Source organism: Sceloporus undulatus, chromosome 1 (genome assembly GCF_019175285.1).
Source record: "Sceloporus undulatus isolate JIND9_A2432 ecotype Alabama chromosome 1, SceUnd_v1.1, whole genome shotgun sequence".
NCBI lineage: Eukaryota > Metazoa > Chordata > Lepidosauria > Squamata > Phrynosomatidae > Sceloporus > Sceloporus undulatus.
This window is the reverse complement of record NC_056522.1, coordinates 169,562,121-169,573,491: the sequence shown is the minus strand read 5'-3', so window position 1 is coordinate 169,573,491 and position 11,371 is coordinate 169,562,121. Positions and strand designations below refer to the sequence as shown.

General features: G+C 42.3%; 1 protein-coding gene across 5 annotated transcripts in view; it reads right to left on the bottom strand.

The window, feature by feature from the left end:
* The window catches only part of ITGB2 (integrin subunit beta 2), a 57,889-nt gene that overhangs the window by 45,730 nt on the left and 788 nt on the right, over positions 1-11,371 (bottom strand). Inside the window, exon 1 of one of the 5 annotated variants that reach the window (XM_042471219.1) lies at positions 7,367-7,460. The exons of 3 other annotated variants lie outside the window; for them this stretch is intronic. The gene's annotated coding sequence lies outside the window, so the exon portion shown is untranslated. Of the gene's footprint in view, positions 1-3,492; positions 3,511-7,366; positions 7,461-11,371 lie in introns of those variants that run through there. One more of the 5 variants, XM_042471261.1, reaches the window with a different exon arrangement.

Below are 11,371 nucleotides of genomic sequence, written 5' to 3'. Positions count from 1 at the left end.
CTTCATGTCTCCTAATGACAGCCAGGCAGAATCCCTTCAGAGAGCCCACAGAGATCAATGAAGGAGGCTGCTGGCAATGCGAATTTAGTAGGAAATCAAAGCTCTCTCCAGAGGAACTATGGGATAGGTTTTCCAGGGCAGCATCCCCGCTTCATGTCTCCTAATGACAGCCAGGCAGAATCCCTTCAGAGAGCCCACAGAGATCAATGAAGGAGGCTGCTGGAAAAACAGGGAGGGAGCACTCTTCCCAAAGATTCTCTTTCTAGGGTTGGAGGAGAAGGCAGATTCCGTTTGAGAAAGAGAGGGAGAAAGGCTCTATCCCCCCCCCCCACTGATCAGAGCCCTTCCCTGCCTGGGCAAGATCAGATGCCTCCTCGCGAGGAGCCTTCCCTTCCCTGCCTGGGCGAGATCAGAGCCCAAGCGGGCAGGGAATGCCTCTTTGAGAGGAGCCTTCCCTTCCTGCCTCTCCTCCGTTAGAAATGGGCTCTCCCCACACAGAGGGGAGGTTGCAATCCACCGGGAGAAGCCTTATAGTCCTTTGCAGATGCAGGCGCTTGAGCAGCCGAGACTTCAGGCGCTTAAAGCGCTGAAGAGATTAAGCGCCTGTAAACCATTAAAATAAAAAATAAAAATAATCCTTATCTCTTATTGAAAGACCACAGCGAACAAAGGGGTGAGGGAAGCAAAAATGGCGACAGCCACGACGAATGGGGACAGAAAGGGCAACTCCCCCAAGGACAGCCTCCATCGCAGTCAGCTCCTCCCATCCTTCTAGCCCGATTCAAATGCTATCGTTCTCATCTAAATACTCCGGTTCCTAACTCGAATCAAGGGAAAAACACTAGGTAGGACCCTAGTGTTTTTTTAACACGCGTTAAATGAGGAAAACACGGATTTAAATTTTAACCCGCTTCTGGATTCGATTTCTAGTGGGAACGATTCCGGGTTGGTCTAGAACTGTTCTAGATTTAAACCGAATCCTAATGGGAACGCTGCCTAATGAATTCGATTCAGAACGCGGGGTTTCCCCTAGTGGGAACAAGCTCTGAGAAGGCTTTCTCCTGCATCCTTATCAATCTTGCCTGTGATGGTGATGGGATCAAGACAAAATAAAATAAAATCCTCCCCTGAGGATCTTAAGACTTGGGAAGGCTCATATTGTGAGATACAGCCCTTCAGACAGTGTGGACCCAAGTCATGCAGGGGTTTATATGTCATAACAAGTACTTTGAATTGTGTACAGAATGAGCTGGTAGCCAGTAAAGCTGGTTCGATTGGGAATTGCATGTTCCCTGTAATTTGCTCCAGTCAGAAGTGATTATTCCCCAAGACAGAAATGTTTGTGAAATTAAATTCTAACAAAGAGATTGCTGTTGGAAAGGACAAAGTTAAAGAAACACCTGAGAGAGAAATGTGAACTACAGCAAAAACTGCTACATTGAAATCATTGCTATTGAAATCAGCAATGAGTGTAGAATTGGAAACCATGCCATAGCCCAGTTTATTGCTCTCAGATATATTTTGGAGTACAGTATTTTGTCATATAGTCAGTTTGACTGCAACCATAATGGGCATCCTCATGAAGACCACCATTATTGGAAAGATGACCTGATTCACAAAGGACTCCAAAGAGCCCAGGAGAGAGTAAGGTCTTGCGATGTGGCTAGTTGTGATTATGGGAAAGAGGAACAATGCTAATTTGTGGGGAAAGTGGACACAATCAAAATGAAACCGTATAAGCATAGTACAAATTGCCATGATGGCAGAGACCGTGGTAAATCCTTGATAAATGAAAAACTGAAGAATTTTCTGCAGACAAAGCAGAGGTAAGACTCAAAGAGATCAGAGTTCTACAAAGAGATCAGAGTTCACAACTGATAGCCACCTTTTAGATGCAATAAATATGTTGAAGGTGGGGTTAGATTACAAGAACCTGCAATTGATGTCTCATTGTGACTATTGGTATACACCCCCTTGATGCTGACTTGATCTACAGGATAAAGAGGGAAACTGGGTAAGTGTCCTGGGTCTGTCACATGGCTAAACCATTTTTGAACACAGGATCAATGGCCAGGAGTGCTTTGATTGTGTCTTCCTGCATGGCAAGGGGTTGGACTAGATGGCCGTTGGGGTCTCTTCCAACTCTATGAATCTATGACTATGTTAATGAACCTGAGCAAGTACTGTGTTCCTTCCATCATCCTCCCCCTCCAGTACAGCCATGAAGTGAAGAACTGAAGTATCCAACTCTTGCTTTAAACTACAGTCAACCCTCCACATCTGCAGTTTTGACTTTTGTGGATTTGATTATTCATGGATTTGATTAATATGTTCTCTCTAAGCCTTTCAATGCAACTTTACAGTCACACTAGAGGACCTAGAGATTCCTAGAAAGAGCACTTCTCTAGGCACTTTTAGATCTTCCAATGCAATACTATGGTTACATTCTGGGAGAAGTTGACCACTGAGTTGTAGTGGAGAACCTAGGGATTCGTAGAAAGGGATGTCTCAGTTTTATAAACAGTGTTGTTTTTTATTTGTAGTTTTCCCACTTTCATTGTATTGAAGGCGATTCCATGGTCAGAAATACTAAAGGATAAAGGAGTTCAGGACGGATGGGAGTTTCTCAAAAGGGAGATACTGAAGGCGCAATTTCAAACAGTTCCAGTGAGAAAGAAAAACGGGAGGTGTCTCAAGAAACCAGGATGGATGACTAAGGAACTTTCAACTGAGCTGAGTTTGAAACGGAAGATGTATAAGAAATGGAAAAAGGGGGAAATCACAAAAAAGGAATTCAAAGAAATAGCAGGCATGTGTAGGGGTAAAGTCAGAAAAGCTAAAGCGCAGAATGAGCTCAGGCTTGCTAGAGAGGTTAAGAACAATAAAAAGGGCTTTTTTGGATATGTCCGCAGCAAAAGTAAGAAGAAGGAAACGGTAGAGCCACTGCGTCGAGAGGATGGCAAAATGTTAACAGGGGACAGAGAAAAGGCAGAATTACTCAACACCTTCTTTGCCTCAGTCTTCTCAGAAAAGGAAAAGGGTGCTCAAACCTGAGGATAATGGAGCAGAGGACAGACTAGGGGAATTTCAGCACAGAATAAGTAAAGAGATAGTAGAGGAACACCTTGTTAATCTAAATGAATTTAAGTCTCCGGGACCAGATGAACTCCATCCAAGGGTATTAAAAGAACTGGCAAATGTAATATCGGAGCCATTGGCAATAATCTTTGAAAACTCCTGGAGAATAGGAGAAGTCCCAGCAGACTGGCGGAGGGCAAACGTCCCCATCTTCAAAAAGGGGAAAAAAGAGGATCCCAACAATTATCGTCCAGTTAGTCTGACATCAATCCCAGGAAAGATTCTGGAGCAGATAATTAAACAGAGAGTCTGTGAACATCTAGAAAGCAATTCCATAATCGCAAAAACTCAACATGGGTTTCAGAGAAACAAGTCATGCCAGACAAATCTAATCTCTTTCTTTGATAAAATTACCAGCTTGGTAGATGAAGGGAATGCTGTGGATATCGTATATCTTGATTTCAGTAAGGCCTTTGACAAGGTTTCACATGACATTCTTGCAAACAAGCTTGTAAAATGTGGGCTAGACAAAGGAACTGTTCCATGGATTTGTAACTGGTTGACCGGCCGAACCCAAAGGGTGCTCAACAATGGCTCCTTTTCAACCTGGAGAGAAGTGACCAGTGGGGTCCCACAGGGCTCTGTCCTGGGCCCAGTACTGTTCAACATCTTTATCAATGACCTGGATGACAGAATTTGGAACATACTTATCAAATTTGCAGATGACACCAAATTAGGAGGAATAGCTAATACCCCAGAGGATAGGATCAAGATCCAAAATGACCTGAATAGACTAGAAAGATGGGCCAAAGCTAACAAAATGAAATTCAACACGGAGAAATGTAAGGTATTGTACTTAGGGCGGAAAAATAAAATGCACAGATATAGGATGGGGGACACCTGGCTGAATGAAACTACGTGTGAAAGGGATCTAGGAGTCCAAGTAGACCACAAGTTGAACATGAGTGAACAGTGTGATATGGCAGCTAAAAAAGCCAATGCAATTTTAGGCTGCATCAATAAAAGTATAGTGTCTAGATCAAGAGAAGTCATAGTGCCACTGTATTCTGCTTTGGTCAGGCCCCACCTGGAATATTGTGTCCAGTTCTGGGCGCCACAATTCAAAAAGGACATTGAGAAACTGGAGTGTGTCCAAAGGAGGGCAACCAAAATGGTGAAGGGTCTGGAAACCATGCCCTATGAGGAATGACTTAGGGAGCTGGGGATGTTTAGCCTGGAGAAAAGAAGGTTAAGAGGTGATATGATAGCCCTGTTTAAATATTTGAAAGGATGTCATGTTGAAGAGGGAGCAAGCTTGTTTTCTGCTAGAACAGGACACGGAACAATGGATGCAAGCTACAGGAAAAGAGATTCCACCTGAACATTAGGAGGAACTTCCTGACAGTTAGGGCTGTTCGACAGTGGAATGCACTCCCTCGGAGGGTGATAGAGTCTCCTTCCTTGGAGGTCTTTAAACAGAGGCTGGATGGCCATCTGTCAGGGATGCTTTGATTTGGATTTCCTGCATGGCAGGGGGTTGGACTGGATGGCCCTAGTGGTCTCTTCCAACTCTACGATTCTATGATTCTATGATTGGGGTCCTGTGCATCTAACCCCAGTGAATGTGAAGGGCCTGCTGTAATTTGTTGTTTCATTCAATCTATCTACATACTCAGATCATACAGCACAGTTGATCTTGACTTTTTTCAGTGAGCCACATTTTGAACTGAACTGAACAGGAGTAACAACAAATTGCAATTAGTATTTTTGACCAGGATGCAGATCCATCCAGCATCTTCTCTGAGGTTGTACCAGAGGGATATGGTATATGGGACACACCCTGGATGTCTGGCATCATCTTTCACTGTCTATTTTTTTGTTTTGTTGTGGCTAAATCGAGTTCTTTTCTTCCATTCCATTTGCTGGGCTATTTCTCAGAGAACAACAAACTTTATATTGATTTCTCTTTCTGCAATAATAGGAATATGTTGTGTTGCCAGAGACATAGATGGTAAGTATATTTCTCATAGCGAAAGTATTCTACCAAAGGCAGCTGTTCTAGGTATTCTATGGCTGTGCTTGGATCCTGTGGACACACATGTGAATAGTATTACAATAAATGTAATGATTCAACATTAATGTAGGTACTAAAGTACATCTATCATGTAAATGAGATGAACCACTATGCTGATCTTAAAAAAATTATTTGTAGTCTTACCCAGCAGTCAGTTTAAAAAATTCTGCACAGTATTCTTCTGTGTTTACAACATTTTTCTGTGGCGCACACTAATGTTTAATCCTGCAAATGTGGGGGAAATGTGCAGTGCTTTAAAAGACAATGTTCTGTGGGGGGACGCCTCTATCACCAAGACCATACCACAATACCACAGGTTTAGCACACAAAAAATATACGCTCCATGGAAACCACAAGAAATTTTGTTTTTAAAAATCATAAATGGTCTTAAGAAATCAAAGATATAAGAGTAGAAACACTGAAAAGATAACTTTTGGGGGAGTGTGTTACATGTTCTGAAAATGTCAGGTATTCATGGATAGAGGCAAATCTCTCATGTAGATTAACTCTGAAGCAGGAAATGCTTCTTTCTCATTCCTTTCAAATATAAGGCAAACTAATGATAAAGGCTGTCAGGTAGAAGGCAGCTATTTTATCTTTTATATTTTATCTTTGCACTATTATAAATTGTAACTTGAGAGCATCACTTCAGGGAGAGGGAGAGGGGAGGCATTCTTTCTTTAAAATATAGAATTGTTATAAGATGGACATTTTTTTTTACTAAAGTGAAACACAACGGCTATAACAATTGTATATGTTAAAGAAGGAATGCCTCTCCTCTCCCTGAAGTGATGCTCTCAAGTTACAATTTATAGCAGTGAGAAGTAAGACAGTGTGGTGTAGTAGTCTGAGCACTGGAGGTCAGAGTTTGAGTGCCAGCATGGTCATGAAATCCACTGGCTGACCTTAGCCAAGTCACATTTTCTCAGCCTCCGAAGATAGCAATGGCAAAAGCCCTCTGAAGAAACCTGCCAAGAAAACCTCAGGATAGCTTTGCCTTAGGGTCTCTAGAAGATGAAAATGACTTGAAATCACATAACAATAACAACACTGCAATGAGATCTCAAACATCAATTAACTGTGTCCCCTTCTGCAAGAAGATAGTATGCTTACAGTACTCTAAAAACAGTAATTTTTCACCATAAACCAGCAGTTTGGAGCATTCTAATTTTTTGAAAATAATTGTAACTTAACAATGTAGTTACTTCAGAGAAACAAGAAAGTAAATTCTTACTTTTAACAAATTATGATGGTAACAATCTGTGGAAATGACAACATGGAACTATAATTATTAGTAATCCTTTTTTTAAAAAAAGGCAAAGTTGTAAGTTCTGTTTTACAAGTGATGCCAGATACCCACATTACAACACATAATAGCTAAACCTTCCTTTTCAGCAACAGTAAGAAATGATGTGCAGAAAGAATATTATAATCTGCACAGAACTCCTTCACATCTGAAAAGCTATTTGAAAAAACACTTCGTTTTCTGGCTCTTCTTCATTTTGTACTCCTCCCAGCTCCAGAGGGAGAGAATTACCTACCATACAATCCATTCATATAACTGAAATAAGATTACAACTAAAAGCTTATGTCAAGTACAGCAGGAGGTTTCATTCTAGTGTACTATAATAATAAAACATGCATTTCGAATCCCGCACAAAGAAAATATTGGTGACTAGGGTGACTTAGAACAAAGAAATAATCGGGTATTGAAGCATTAAGACCCAGGATGCTTTTTTTTGAAGCAAAACAAAAAGCCTTTTTAAAAAAGGTTTCTGTTTCACAAATTTGAATGAAACACAGAGCTTGGGAATGTTTCTTTTTGGACTACAACTAACAGCATCTTGGCATAATCACAAAGGAGGGTACATATACCTAGTGGCACTCCTGGTCAAAATATATAGAAGATATAATGTGTCTGCCAAATGCTGAAATTCACTAGTTTACTGTACAAGTAACAGGTGCAATTGAGATTTTGGCCATATCAGTATCCCAGAAATACTATACTGATCAGCCATACTAAATTTTTGTTACCATTATACACAGTGTAGATTGAGGGTTAAGGCAGAAAAAGCAAGTGACAGGATTAAAATATAGACCTTTTCTTTTTTAAAGAGAGGGGGGAAACCCCAAAATAATATACTACAAATTAAACATGAACTACTCTACCAGAATAGAAAAAATACCTAGGAAACAAAGGCATAAAAAACCTACATCAAGCAGTTTCTGTTGCTTCTTCTCCACGATCTTTTCCTGTTGTGAAAAAGTAAAGTTCTTCTTCTGAGCAGTTCCTTCTTTAAAAAAGGGGGGGGGGGGGAAACACACCAAAAACCTAACACCCAACCCAGGCTTTTAGAATACAGTATACTTAAAGGTTACGCCTCTTCCTTTTTTACTACTGATATTATATTTCTTGCCACTGTGGCGGTGAAGAAGTGCGAATGGTGGCAATTTTATTTGAAAAAAAAGAACTGTGTTCAAATTTATGTTCAGCTGATCAGAAGGTGTAAAATTAACCTGGAACTTAATTTTATCCTTGGAATGTTGCTTTTTCTTTCACACTGGCTGCATACACACTGCAGAAATAATCCTTGTTTGGTACCACTTTAACTGCCATGGCTCGACGCTATGGAATTCTGAGAAGTGTAGTTTGTTGCAGTATTGTTCGCCTTCTCCAGGCTAAACATACCCAGCTCCCTAAGTCTCTTCTCATAGGACAGGGTTAGGCAACCTTTTTGACCCGGGGGCCGGGTTGCTGTCCCTCAGACAACTGGGGGGCCGAAGCCAAAAAAATTAATTAAATAATTTTTAAAAATTAAATAAATAAATAAACCGGGACAAATGTAGGACAAAAATTTAAAATGGAGGACACTTTTTTAATTAAAAAGATGGACACGCAAAAAAAATCTGCTGATTTTTTTAAAAAATGTTAATATAAATGCATGTTTCTGAGGCTTCTATAGACAATTGCCCCCCTTGCCCCCACTTGCTCCCCCTTGCCCGCCGCTTGCCCTGCGCACAAAGGCCCCGCACGCCTACGCCGGAGGCCCCCTGCGCCTGCGCCGGAGGCCCGAGGCACCGCGTGCCTGCGCTGGAGGCCCAAGGCCCTGTGCACCTGCGCCGGAGGCCCGAGGCCCTGCACGCCTGTGCCTGCACCGGAGGCCCTAGGCCCTGCACGCCTGCGCCTGTGCCAGAGGCCCAAGGCCCCGCGTGCCTGCACCGGAGGCCCAAGGCCCTGCGCGCCTGTGCCGGAAGCCCGAGGCCCGGCCCCAGTGGCAATCTGCAGCAGGGCCGGGCTGGGGCCGGTCCCTAGGCCTTGGAGGGCCGCATGCGGCCCGCGAGCCATAGGTTGCCAACCCCTGTCATAGGACATGGGCTCCAGACCCTTCAGATAGGAGTTTATAAAACTGCATGGTAATAAATAAATAATAAATAAAGTGGTCAGAAGTAAGCCTATTTCCCTCTTCCATAATATTAGGGCTTAGGGTCATTCAATCAATTGGTCAGCAGGAGAATCAGGTCATACCAAATAATGTCCTTATATATACTACATGTATTTACTCCTACTCATTATGTATTTGAGTGTCCTCTCAATCCTGCCTCTTTCTTGGGGTGGAGTTGTGGAATCTTCTCTGTGACATTTCCCTCTTATCTGTGGCTTTGGGCAATTGGTGAGATGAATCCAGTGCCCTCCATTGCTCCAAGCTGAGTAGGGAGGTCAGCAATTTATTTCTGTCCTGCTGAGTACCAACAACATATTGCTTTTTTCCAAGCATTTACCATCACTCAGTGCAATGTTAAAAACAAGGGATGAAGCCAGATTGAACACTGTGCTTACTACTGGGGAACATATTTCTGCATCCTAAATACTCCCATAACTTGTATTCTAACATTTGCCAAAGCTGTCTTCTTATTCAGTTCACAGTACATTTCCTTCATAGGATCAACTGATAAAAACTTGAATTATTTTCAGCATTTGGTTTTCTTGGCTGCCCATCAAATCTATTGTTTTTATTGATGAGATGCTCCCCAAATTCAGTTTCTGTAGAAACCTCTGCTGCTCTGCTGCCTTGAAGTACCTCTGAATTTCTAAAGGGATTTTATACGCATACTATCCTCTTGCATAAGGGGACCCATAGATGGTTTGGGGAAAAAATGAGTTAATTGATGTTTGAGATCTCACTACTAAGTTGTTGTTGTGTGCTTTCAAATCATTTCTGACTTATAGCGACCCGAAGGCAAACCTATCCTGGGATTTTCTTGGCAAGATTTGTTCAGAGGAGGTTTGCCATTGCCATCCCCTGAAGCTGAGAGCATGTGACTTGCCCAAGTTCACCCAGTGGGTTTCATGGCCAAGCTGGGAATTGAACCCTGGTCTCCAGAGTCATAGTCCAACACTCAAACCACTACACCATTCTGGCTCCTTTTCTGGCAGAGTTGCAAGGGCTGAAAACCTGCTACAAAGCAGGACACTAATTTCTCTCACCCTCAGATAGTCCACAAGTAGGGGATGAACCTGCCTTCACTTTTTAAGGTTTCTGGCCAATCTGGCATAAATTATGCTTGAATAATGTGGCAAAAGACAGGGAAACCTTAGTAAATTTGCCCATTTCCACCACACTCTGTCATTGGCTCTCATTTTAGTCAACATTTGTCGGCTGTAGCCTTCCAAAAATAGCAGCCCCAAGATGATCACACACAGAGAGCTAGGTCTCCTCTGACCCCTTCCCTGTAACTGAAGCATTGTGCTCACTGGAGTCACATTTCAATCCTTTGCGGTTTCTGCAGAAAGGAGCCAACTGCTGCACATTGTGGCGCAATGTTGCCAGCCAGCTGTGAGGGTGTGCAACATCCTGCTTCTGGTGCAACCTCCTTGGAAGATTAGATAAATACATTTCATAAATGCGTTGCCATTTTCTGAAATCCTCTCAAAACAATAGTGAATAATCTGACATTAAGAACAGTCATACAAATATTTGCGTGTTGATAAATCTAAAGATTTTTTAAAAAATAATTAGTATTTCCAAGTGTAATTTTAATTCAAAGTGGAACTTTCCCTCTCTTGCTCACTGAACTTGTTCTGTTAGTTTTTGTTCTATATACACATACATCTCTCACACCAAGGCACATATATCTACAACAACAACAACAACAACAACAAAAATAATCCTCTAAAATGCCCCCAAATGACTATGTGGATGTGTGAAGGGCATTTCCACTGTGTTTGGAGCCCCATTGCACTCATAGAATCAGAGTTGAAAGAGACCTCAAGGGCCATCCAGTCCAACCCCCTGCCATGCAGGAAATCTCAATCAAACAATACCCGACAGACGGCTATCCAGCCTCTGTTCAAAGACCACCAGGGAAGGAGACTCCACCACTCTTTGAGGAAGAGTGTTCCATGGTTGAACAGATCTTACTGTCAGGAAGTTCCTCCTAATGTTGAGGTGGAATCTCTTTTCTTGTAGTTTGCATCCATTGCTCCAGGTCCTGTTCTCTGGAGCAGCAGAAAACAAGCTTGTTCCCTCCTCAATATGACATCCCTTCAAGTATTTAAACAGGGCTATCATATCACCTCTTAACCTTCTCGTCTCCAGGCTAAGTATCCCCAGCTCCCTAAGTCATTCCTCATTGGGCATGGTTTCCAGACCTTCACCATTTTAGTTGCCCTCCTTTGGACATGCTCCAGCTTCTCAACATCCTTTTTGAATTGTGGTGCCCAGAACTGGACACAGTATTCCAGGTGGGGCCTGACCAGAGCAGAATAGAGTGGCACTATTACTTGGCACTCCACTGGGGTCAAAACAAAATTTGATTACATTTTTCAAAGAAATAATTTTTCTTTGCCCTCAAATGCCTTCTATGAGGCATGAGGATAGCTTTCCCATTATGTTTCAGGATCCCACTTTTTGATATAAGATGTGACTTCTGATCAGTTTCTGTGATTAAAAAAAAAAGGCATTTCAGGGCCAAAAATGGCCCAGGGTGCCCCTAAAACATGGTGAAAATAGTGCCTCATGTCCTAAAGGGTATTTGGAGGCAATTAAGGGCAATTTATTATTTTGGGTACTGGGCTGTTGTGGTGGAATATGTGACTCTCCAAGGATTCTCAGGGGGAAAATATGGCCTTCCTTGCACAGTTGCCCAAGGGATGGGCAACACATGATCTGTGGGCTGCATATAGTCTGCTCGAACCTCAATGCAGCCTCCTGATCCACA